Consider the following 11220-nt stretch of genomic DNA (forward strand, 5'->3'; position numbering starts at 1 on the left):
CTCGCCCGCCCTCGCTTTCCCCACTCTCGCCCGCGCTCGCTTTCCCCACTCTCGCCCGCGCTCGCTTTCCCCACTCTCGCCCGCGCTCGCTTTCCCCACTCTCGCCCGCGCTCGCTTTCCCCACTCTCGCCCGCCCTCGCTTTCCCCACTCTCGCCCGCGCTCGCTTTCCCCACTCTCGCCCGCCCTCGCTTTCCCCACTCTCGCCCGCCCTCGCTTTCCCCACTCTCGCCCGCCCTCGCTTCCCCACTCTCGCCCGCCCTCGCTTTCCCCACTCTCGCCCGCCCTCGCTTTCCCCACTCTCGCCCGCCTTCGCTTTCCCCACTCTCGCCCGCCTTCGCTTTCCCCACTGTCGCCCGCCCTCGCTTTCCCCACTCTCGCCCGCCCTCGCTTTCCCCACTCTCGCCCGCCTTCGCTTTCCCCACTCTCGCCCGCGCTCACTTTCCCCACTCTCGCCCGCGCTCGCTTTCCCCACTCTCGCCCGCCCTCGCTTTCCCCACTCTCGCCCGCGCTCGCTTTCCCCACTCTCGCCCGCCCTCGCTTTCCCCACTCTCGCCCGCCCTCGCTTTCCCCACTCTCGCCCGCCCTCGCTTTCCCCACTCTCGCCCGCGCTCGCTTTCCCCACTCTCGCCCGCCCTCGCTTTCCCCACTCTCGCCCGCGCTCGCTTTCCCCACTCTCGCCCGCCCTCGCTTTCCCCACTCTCGCCCGCCCTCGCTTTCCCCACTCTCGCCCGCCCTCGCTTCCCCACTCTCGCCCGCCCTCGCTTTCCCCACTCTCGCCCGCCCTCGCTTTCCCCACTCTCGCCCGCCCTCGCTTTCCCCACTCTCGCCCGCCTTCGCTTTCCCCACTCTCGCCCGCCCTCGCTTTCCCCACTCTCGCCCGCCCTCGCTTTCCCTACTCTCGCCCGCCCTCGCTTTCCCCACTCTCGCCCGCGCTCGCTTTCCCCACTCTCGCCCGCCCTCGCTTTCCCCACTCTCGCCCGCCCTCGCTTTCCCCACTCTCGCCCGCCCTCGCTTTCCCCACTCTCGCCCGCCCTCGCTTTCCCCACTCTCGCCCGCGCTCGCTTTCCCCACTCTCGCCCGCCCTCGCTTTCCCCACTCTCGCCCGCGCTCGCGTTCCCCACTCTCGCCCGCCCTCGCTTTCCCCACTCTCGCCCGGCCTCGCTTTCCCCACTCTCGCCCGCCCTCGCTTTCCCCACTCTCGCCCGCGCTCGCTTTCCCCACTCTCGCCCGCGCTCGCTTTCCCCACTCTCGCCGGCGCTCGCTTTCCCCACTCTCGCCCGCCCTCGCTTTCCCCACTCTCGCCCTTCCTCGCTTTCCCCACTCTCGCCCGCCCTCGCTTTCCCCACTCTCGCCCTTCCTCGCTTTCCCCACTCTCGCCCGCCCTCGCTTTCCCCACTCTCGCCCGCCCTCGCTTTCCCCACTCTCGCCCGCCCTCGCTTTCTCCACTCTCGCCCCCGCTCGCTTTCCCCACTCTCGCCCGCGCTCGCTTTCCCCACTCTCGCCCGCGCTCGCTTTCCTCACTCTCGCCCGCGCTCGCTTTCCCCACTCTCGCCCGCCCTCGCTTTCCCCACTCTCGCCCGCGCTCGCTTTCCCCACTCTCGCCCGCGCTCGCTTTCCCCACTCTCGCCCGCCCTCGCTTTCCCCACTCTCGCCCGCGCTCGCATACCCCAATCTCGCCCGCCCTTGCTTTCCCCAGTCTCGCCCGCGCTCGCTTTCCCCACTCTCGCCCGCCCTCGCTTCCCCACTCTCGTCCGCGCTCGCTTTCCCCACTCTCGCCCGCGCTCGCTTTCCCCACTCTCGCCCGCGCTCGCTTTCCCCACTCTCGCCCGTGCTCGCTTTCCCCACTCTCGCCCGCGCTCGCTTTCCACACTCTCGCCCGCCCTCGCTTTCCCCACTCTCGCCCGCCCTCGATTTCCCCACTCTCGCCCGCGCTCGCTTTCCCCACTGTCGCCCGCCCTCGCTTTCCCCACTTTGGCCGGCCTCGCTTTCCCCACTCTCGCCCGCGCTCGCTTTCCCCACTCTCGCCTGCCCTCGCTTTCTCCACTCTCGCCCGCCCTCGCTTTCCCCACTCTCGCCCGCGCTCGCTTTCCCCACTCTCGCCCGCGCTCGCTTTCCCCACTCTCGCCCGCCCTCGCTTTCCCCACTCTCGCCCGCCCTCGCTTTCCCCACTCTCGCCCGCGCTCGCTTTCCCCACTCTCGCCCGCGCTCGCTTTCCCCACTCTCGCCCGCCCTCGCTTTCCCCACTCTCGCCCGCGCTCGCTTTCCCCACTGTCGCCCGCCCTCGCTTTCCCCACTTTGGCCGGCCTCGCTTTCCCCACTCTCGCCCGCGCTCGCTTTCCCCACTCTCGCCTGCCCTCGCTTTCCCCACTCTCGCCCGCCCTCGCTTTCCCCACTCTCGCCCGCGCTCGCTTTCCCCACTCTCGCCCGCGCTCGCTTTCCCCACTCACGCCCGCGCTCGCTTTCCCCACTCTCACCCGCCCTCGCTTTCCCCACTCTCGCCTGCGCTCGCTTTCCCCACTCTCGCCCGCGCTCGCTTTCCCCACTCTCGCCCGCCCTCGCTTTCCCCACTCTCGCCCGCCCTCGCTTTCCCTACTCTCGCCCGCGCTCGCTTTCCCCACTCTCGCCCGCCCTCGCTTTCCCCACTCTCGCCCGCCCTCGCTTTCCCCACTCTCGCCCGCGCTCGCTTTCCCCACTCTCGCCCGCCCTCGCTTTCCCCACTCTCGCCCGCGCTCGCTTTCTCCACTCTCGCCCGCGCTCGCTTTCCCCACTCTCGCCCGCCCTCGCTTTCCCCACTCTCGCCCGCCCTCGCTTTCCCCACTCTCGCCCGCCCTCGCTTTCCCCACTCTCGCCCGCCCTCGCTTTCCACACTCTCGCCCGCCCTCGCTTTCTCCACTCTCGCCCCCGCTCGCTTTCCCCACTCTCGCCCGCGCTCGAGTTCCCCACTCTCGCCCGCGCTCGCTTTCCCCACTCTCGCCCGCGCTCTCTTTCCCCACTCTCGCCCGCGCTCGCTTTCCCCACCCTCGCCCGCCCTCGCTTTCCCCACTCTCGCCCGCGCTCGCTTTCCCCACTCTCGCCCGCCCTCGCTTTCCCCACTCTCGCCCGCCCTCGCTTTCCCCACTCTCGCCCGCCCTCGCTTTCTCCACTCTCGCCCCCGCTCGCTTTCCCCACTCTCGCCCGCGCTCGCGTTCCCCACTCTCGCCCGCGCTCGCTTTCCCCACTCTCGCCCGCCCTCGCTTTCCCCACTCTCGCCCGCGCTCGCTTTCCCCACTCTCGCCCGCCCTCGCTTTCCCCACTCTCGCCCGCCCTCGCTTTCCCCACTCTCGCCCGCCCTCGCTTTCCCCACTCTCGCCCGCCCTCGCTTTCCCCACTCTCGCCCGCCCTCGCTTTCCCCACTCTCGCCCGCGTTCGTTTTCCCCAGTCTCGCCCGCCCTCGCTTTCCCCACTCTCGCCCGCCCTCGCTTTCCCCACTCTCGCCCGCGCTCGCTTTCCCCACTCTCGCCCGCGCTCGCTTTCCCCACTCTCGCCCGCGCTCGCTTTCCCCACTCTCGCCCGCCCTCGCTTTCCCCACTCTCGCCCGCGCTCGCTTTCCCCACTCTCGCCCGCCCTCGCTTTCCCCACTCTCGCCCGCCCTCGCTTTCCCCACTCTCGCCCGCCCTCGCTTTCCCCACTCTCGCCCGCGCTCGCTTTCCCCACTCTCGCCCGCGCTCGCTTTCCCCACTGTCGCCCGCCCTCGCTTTCCCCACTCTCGCCCACCCTCGCTTCCCCCACTCTCGCCCGCGCTCGCTTTCCCCACTCTCGCCCGCGCTCGCTTTCCCCACTCTCGCCCGCACTCGCTTTCCCCACTCTCGCCCGCGCTCGCTTTCCACACTCTCGCCCGCCCTCGCTTTCCCCACTCTCGCCCGCCCTCCCTTTCCCCACTCTCGGCCGCGCTCGCTTTCCCCACTGTCGCCCGCCCTCGCTTTCCCCACTCTCGCCCGCGCTCGCTTTCCCCACTCTCGCCCGCGCTCGCTTTCCCCACTCTCGCCCGCGCTCGCTTTCCACACTCTCGCCCGCCCTCGCTTTCCCCACTCTCGCCCGCCCTCCCTTTCCCCACTCTCGCCCGCGCTCGCTTTCCCCACTGTCGCCCGCCCTCGCTTTCCCCACTTCGGCCGGCCTCGCTTTCCTCACTCTCGCCCGCGCTCGCTTTCCCCACTCTCGCCCGCGCTCGCTTTCCCCACTCTCGCCCGCGCTCGCTTTCCCCACTCTCGCCCGCCCTCGCTTCCCCACTCTCGCCCGCCCTCGCTTTCCCCACTCTCGCCCGCCCTCGCTTTCCCCACTCTCGCCAGCCCTCGCTTTCTCCACTCTCGCCCGCGCTCGCTTTCCCCACTCTCGCCCGCCCTCGCTTTCCCCACTCTCGCCCGCGCTCGCTTTCCCCACTCTCGCCCGCCCTCGCTTTCCCCACTCTCGCCCGCCCTCGCTTTCCCCACTCTCGCCCGCGCTCGCTTTCCCCACTCTCGCCCGCGCTCGCTTTCCCCACTCTCCCCCGCGCTCGCTTTCCCCACTCTCGCCCGCGCTCGCTTTCCCCACTCTCGCCCGCCCTCGCTTTCCCCACTCTCGCCCGCGCTCGCTTTCCCCACTCTCGCCCGCCCTCGCTTTCCCCACTCTCGCCCGCGCTCGCTTTCCCCACTCTCGCCCGCGCTCGCTTTCCCCACTCTCGCCCGCGCTCGCTTTCCCCACTCTCGCCCGCGCTCGCTTTCCCCACTCTCGCCCGCCCTCGCTTTCCCCACTCTCGCCCGCGCTCGCTTTCCCCACTCTCGCCCGCCCTCGCTTTCCCCACTCTCGCCCGCCCTCGCTTTCCCCACTCTCGCCCGCCCTCGCTTCCCCACTCTCGCCCGCCCTCGCTTTCCCCACTCTCGCCCGCCCTCGCTTTCCCCACTCTCGCCCGCCTTCGCTTTCCCCACTCTCGCCCGCCTTCGCTTTCCCCACTGTCGCCCGCCCTCGCTTTCCCCACTCTCGCCCGCCCTCGCTTTCCCCACTCTCGCCCGCCTTCGCTTTCCCCACTCTCGCCCGCGCTCACTTTCCCCACTCTCGCCCGCGCTCGCTTTCCCCACTCTCGCCCGCCCTCGCTTTCCCCACTCTCGCCCGCGCTCGCTTTCCCCACTCTCGCCCGCCCTCGCTTTCCCCACTCTCGCCCGCCCTCGCTTTCCCCACTCTCGCCCGCCCTCGCTTTCCCCACTCTCGCCCGCGCTCGCTTTCCCCACTCTCGCCCGCCCTCGCTTTCCCCACTCTCGCCCGCGCTCGCTTTCCCCACTCTCGCCCGCCCTCGCTTTCCCCACTCTCGCCCGCCCTCGCTTTCCCCACTCTCGCCCGCCCTCGCTTCCCCACTCTCGCCCGCCCTCGCTTTCCCCACTCTCGCCCGCCCTCGCTTTCCCCACTCTCGCCCGCCCTCGCTTTCCCCACTCTCGCCCGCCTTCGCTTTCCCCACTCTCGCCCGCCCTCGCTTTCCCCACTCTCGCCCGCCCTCGCTTTCCCTACTCTCGCCCGCCCTCGCTTTCCCCACTCTCGCCCGCGCTCGCTTTCCCCACTCTCGCCCGCCCTCGCTTTCCCCACTCTCGCCCGCCCTCGCTTTCCCCACTCTCGCCCGCCCTCGCTTTCCCCACTCTCGCCCGCCCTCGCTTTCCCCACTCTCGCCCGCGCTCGCTTTCCCCACTCTCGCCCGCCCTCGCTTTCCCCACTCTCGCCCGCGCTCGCGTTCCCCACTCTCGCCCGCCCTCGCTTTCCCCACTCTCGCCCGGCCTCGCTTTCCCCACTCTCGCCCGCCCTCGCTTTCCCCACTCTCGCCCGCGCTCGCTTTCCCCACTCTCGCCCGCGCTCGCTTTCCCCACTCTCGCCGGCGCTCGCTTTCCCCACTCTCGCCCGCCCTCGCTTTCCCCACTCTCGCCCTTCCTCGCTTTCCCCACTCTCGCCCGCCCTCGCTTTCCCCACTCTCGCCCTTCCTCGCTTTCCCCACTCTCGCCCGCCCTCGCTTTCCCCACTCTCGCCCGCCCTCGCTTTCCCCACTCTCGCCCGCCCTCGCTTTCTCCACTCTCGCCCCCGCTCGCTTTCCCCACTCTCGCCCGCGCTCGCTTTCCCCACTCTCGCCCGCGCTCGCTTTCCTCACTCTCGCCCGCGCTCGCTTTCCCCACTCTCGCCCGCCCTCGCTTTCCCCACTCTCGCCCGCGCTCGCTTTCCCCACTCTCGCCCGCGCTCGCTTTCCCCACTCTCGCCCGCCCTCGCTTTCCCCACTCTCGCCCGCGCTCGCATACCCCAATCTCGCCCGCCCTTGCTTTCCCCAGTCTCGCCCGCGCTCGCTTTCCCCACTCTCGCCCGCCCTCGCTTCCCCACTCTCGTCCGCGCTCGCTTTCCCCACTCTCGCCCGCGCTCGCTTTCCCCACTCTCGCCCGCGCTCGCTTTCCCCACTCTCGCCCGTGCTCGCTTTCCCCACTCTCGCCCGCGCTCGCTTTCCACACTCTCGCCCGCCCTCGCTTTCCCCACTCTCGCCCGCCCTCGATTTCCCCACTCTCGCCCGCGCTCGCTTTCCCCACTGTCGCCCGCCCTCGCTTTCCCCACTTTGGCCGGCCTCGCTTTCCCCACTCTCGCCCGCGCTCGCTTTCCCCACTCTCGCCTGCCCTCGCTTTCTCCACTCTCGCCCGCCCTCGCTTTCCCCACTCTCGCCCGCGCTCGCTTTCCCCACTCTCGCCCGCGCTCGCTTTCCCCACTCTCGCCCGCCCTCGCTTTCCCCACTCTCGCCCGCCCTCGCTTTCCCCACTCTCGCCCGCGCTCGCTTTCCCCACTCTCGCCCGCGCTCGCTTTCCCCACTCTCGCCCGCCCTCGCTTTCCCCACTCTCGCCCGCGCTCGCTTTCCCCACTGTCGCCCGCCCTCGCTTTCCCCACTTTGGCCGGCCTCGCTTTCCCCACTCTCGCCCGCGCTCGCTTTCCCCACTCTCGCCTGCCCTCGCTTTCCCCACTCTCGCCCGCCCTCGCTTTCCCCACTCTCGCCCGCGCTCGCTTTCCCCACTCTCGCCCGCGCTCGCTTTCCCCACTCACGCCCGCGCTCGCTTTCCCCACTCTCACCCGCCCTCGCTTTCCCCACTCTCGCCTGCGCTCGCTTTCCCCACTCTCGCCCGCGCTCGCTTTCCCCACTCTCGCCCGCCCTCGCTTTCCCCACTCTCGCCCGCCCTCGCTTTCCCTACTCTCGCCCGCGCTCGCTTTCCCCACTCTCGCCCGCCCTCGCTTTCCCCACTCTCGCCCGCCCTCGCTTTCCCCACTCTCGCCCGCGCTCGCTTTCCCCACTCTCGCCCGCCCTCGCTTTCCCCACTCTCGCCCGCGCTCGCTTTCTCCACTCTCGCCCGCGCTCGCTTTCCCCACTCTCGCCCGCCCTCGCTTTCCCCACTCTCGCCCGCCCTCGCTTTCCCCACTCTCGCCCGCCCTCGCTTTCCCCACTCTCGCCCGCCCTCGCTTTCCACACTCTCGCCCGCCCTCGCTTTCTCCACTCTCGCCCCCGCTCGCTTTCCCCACTCTCGCCCGCGCTCGAGTTCCCCACTCTCGCCCGCGCTCGCTTTCCCCACTCTCGCCCGCGCTCTCTTTCCCCACTCTCGCCCGCGCTCGCTTTCCCCACCCTCGCCCGCCCTCGCTTTCCCCACTCTCGCCCGCGCTCGCTTTCCCCACTCTCGCCCGCCCTCGCTTTCCCCACTCTCGCCCGCCCTCGCTTTCCCCACTCTCGCCCGCCCTCGCTTTCTCCACTCTCGCCCCCGCTCGCTTTCCCCACTCTCGCCCGCGCTCGCGTTCCCCACTCTCGCCCGCGCTCGCTTTCCCCACTCTCGCCCGCCCTCGCTTTCCCCACTCTCGCCCGCGCTCGCTTTCCCCACTCTCGCCCGCCCTCGCTTTCCCCACTCTCGCCCGCCCTCGCTTTCCCCACTCTCGCCCGCCCTCGCTTTCCCCACTCTCGCCCGCCCTCGCTTTCCCCACTCTCGCCCGCCCTCGCTTTCCCCACTCTCGCCCGCGTTCGTTTTCCCCAGTCTCGCCCGCCCTCGCTTTCCCCACTCTCGCCCGCCCTCGCTTTCCCCACTCTCGCCCGCGCTCGCTTTCCCCACTCTCGCCCGCGCTCGCTTTCCCCACTCTCGCCCGCGCTCGCTTTCCCCACTCTCGCCCGCCCTCGCTTTCCCCACTCTCGCCCGCGCTCGCTTTCCCCACTCTCGCCCGCCCTCGCTTTCCCCACTCTCGCCCGCCCTCGCTTTCCCCACTCTCGCCCGCCCTCGCTTTCCCCACTCTCGCCCGCGCTCGCTTTCCCCACTCTCGCCCGCGCTCGCTTTCCCCACTGTCGCCCGCCCTCGCTTTCCCCACTCTCGCCCACCCTCGCTTCCCCCACTCTCGCCCGCGCTCGCTTTCCCCACTCTCGCCCGCGCTCGCTTTCCCCACTCTCGCCCGCACTCGCTTTCCCCACTCTCGCCCGCGCTCGCTTTCCACACTCTCGCCCGCCCTCGCTTTCCCCACTCTCGCCCGCCCTCCCTTTCCCCACTCTCGGCCGCGCTCGCTTTCCCCACTGTCGCCCCCGCCCTCGCTTTCCCCACTCTCGCCCGCGCTCGCTTTCCCCACTCTCGCCCGCGCTCGCTTTCCCCACTCTCGCCCGCGCTCGCTTTCCACACTCTCGCCCGCCCTCGCTTTCCCCACTCTCGCCCGCCCTCCCTTTCCCCACTCTCGCCCGCGCTCGCTTTCCCCACTGTCGCCCGCCCTCGCTTTCCCCACTTCGGCCGGCCTCACTTTCCTCACTCTCGCCCGCGCTCGCTTTCCCCACTCTCGCCCGCGCTCGCTTTCCCCACTCTCGCCCGCGCTCGCTTTCCCCTCTCCCCCGCGCTCGCTTTCCCCACTCTCGCCCGCCCTCCCTTTCCCCACTCTCGCCCGCGCTCGCTTTCCCCACTCTCGCCCGCGCTCGCTTTCCCCACTCTCCCCCGCGCTCGCTTTCCCCCACTCTCGCCCGCGCTCGCTTTCCCCACTCTCGCCCGCGCTCGCTTTCCCCACTCTCGCCCGCGCTCGCTTTCCCCACTCTCGCCCGCCCTCGCTTTCCCCACTCTCGCCCGCCCTCGCTTTCCCCACTCTCGCCCGCCCTCGCTTTCCCCACTCTCGCCCGCGCCTCGCTTTCCCCACTCTCGCCCGCCCTCGCTTTCCCCACTCTCGCCCGCGCCTCGCTTTCCCCACTCTCGCCCGCCCTCGCTTTCCCCACTCTCGCCCGCCCTCGCTTTCCCCACTCTCGCCCGCGCTCGCTTTCCCCACTCTCGCCCGCCCTCGCTTTCCCCACTCTCGCCCGCCCTCGCTTTCTCCACTCTCGCCCGCGCTCGCTTTCCCCACTCTCGCCCGCCCTCGCTTTCCCCACTCTCGCCCGCCCTCGCTTTCCCCACTCTCGCCCGCCCTCGCTTTCCCCACTCTCGCCCGCCCTCGCTTTCCCACTCTCGCCCCCGCTCGCTTTCCCCACTCTCGCCCGCCCTCGCTTTCCCCACTCTCGCCCGCCCTCGCTTTCCCCACTCTCGCCCGCCCTCGCTTTCCCCACTCTCGCCCGCGCTCGCTTTCCCCACTCTCGCCCGCCCTCGCTTTCCCCACTCTCGCCCGCCCTCGCTTTCCCCACTCTCGCCCGCCCTCGCTTTCCCCACTCTCGCCCGCCCTCGCTTTCCCACTCTCGCCCGCGCTCGCTTCCCCACTCTCGCCCGCCCTCGCTTTCCCACTCTCGCCCGCCTCGCTTTCCCCACTCTCGCCCGCCCTCGCTTTCCCCACTCTCGCCCGCCCTCGCTTTCCCACTCTCGCCCGCCGCTCGCTTTCCCCACTCTCGCCCGCCCTCGCTTTCCCCACTCTCGCCCGCGCTCGCTTTCCCCACTCTCGCCCGCGCTCGCTTTCCCCACTCTCGCCCGCCCTCGCTTTCCCCACTCTCGCCCGCCCTCGCTTTCCCACTCTCGCCCGCCCTCGCTTTCCCCACTCTCGCCCGCCGCTCGCTTTCCCCACTCTCGCCCGCGCTCGCTTTCCCCACTCTCGCCCGCGCTCGCTTTCCCCACTCTCGCCCGCCCTCGCTTTCCCCACTCTCGCCCGCCTCGCTTTCCCCACTCTCGCCCGCCGCTCGCTTTCCCCACTCTCGCCCGCCGCTCGCTTTCCCCACTCTCGCCCGCGCCTCGCTTTCCCCACTCTCGCCCGCGCTCGCTTTCCCCACTCTCGCCCGCCCTCGCTTTCCCCACTCTCGCCCGCGCTCGCTTTCCCCACTCTCGCCCGCCCTCGCTTTCCCCACTCTCGCCCGCGCTCGCTTTCCCCACTCTCGCCCGCCCTCGCTTTCCCCACTCTCGCCCGCGCTCGCTTTCCCCACTCTCGCCCGCCCTCGCTTTCCCCACTCTCGCCCGCCCTCGCTTTCCCCACTCTCGCCCGCCCTCGCTTCCCACTCTCGCCCGCCCTCGCTTTCCCCACTCTCGCCCGCCCTCGCTTTCCCCACTCTCGCCCGCGCTCGCTTTCCCCACTCTCGCCCGCCCTCGCTTTCCCCACTCTCGCCCGCCCTCGCTTTCCCCACTCTCGCCCGCCCTCGCTTTCCCCACTCTCGCCCGCCCTCGCTTTCCCCACTCTCGCCCGCCCTCGCTTTCCCCACTCTCGCCCGCCCTCGCTTTCCCCACTCTCGCCCGCGCTCGCTTTCCCCACTCTCGCCCGCCCTCGCTTTCCCCACTCTCGCCCGCGCTCGCTTTCCCCACTCTCGCCCGCCCTCGCTTTCCCCCACTCTCGCCCGCGCTCGCTTTCCCCACTCTCGCCCGCCCTCGCTTTCCCCACTCTCGCCCGCGCTCGCTTTCCCCACTCTCGCCCGCCCTCGCTTTCCCCACTCTCGCCCGCGCTCGCTTTCCCCACTCTCGCCCGCCCTCGCTTTCCCCACTCTCGCCCGCGCTCGCTTTCCCCACTCTCGCCCGCCCTCGCTTTCCCCACTCTCGCCCGCGCTCGCTTTCCCCACTCTTCGCCCGCCCTCGCTTTCCCCACTCTCGCCCGCGCTCGCTTTCCCCACTCTCGCCCGCGCCCTCGCTTTCCCCACTCTCGCCCCGCCGCTTCACGCTTTCCCCACTCTCGCCCGCCCTCGCTTCCCCACTCTCGCCCGCGCTCGCTTTCCCCACTCCTCGCCCGCGCTCGCTTTCCCCTCACTCTCGCCCGCGCTCGCTTTCTCCCCACTCTCGCCCGCGCTCGCTTTCCAC

Source organism: Somniosus microcephalus, chromosome 6 (assembly GCF_052327205.1).
Source record: "Somniosus microcephalus isolate GS21.2 chromosome 6, FLI_Smic_1.0, whole genome shotgun sequence".
Taxonomy (NCBI): Eukaryota; Metazoa; Chordata; class Chondrichthyes; order Squaliformes; family Somniosidae; genus Somniosus; species Somniosus microcephalus.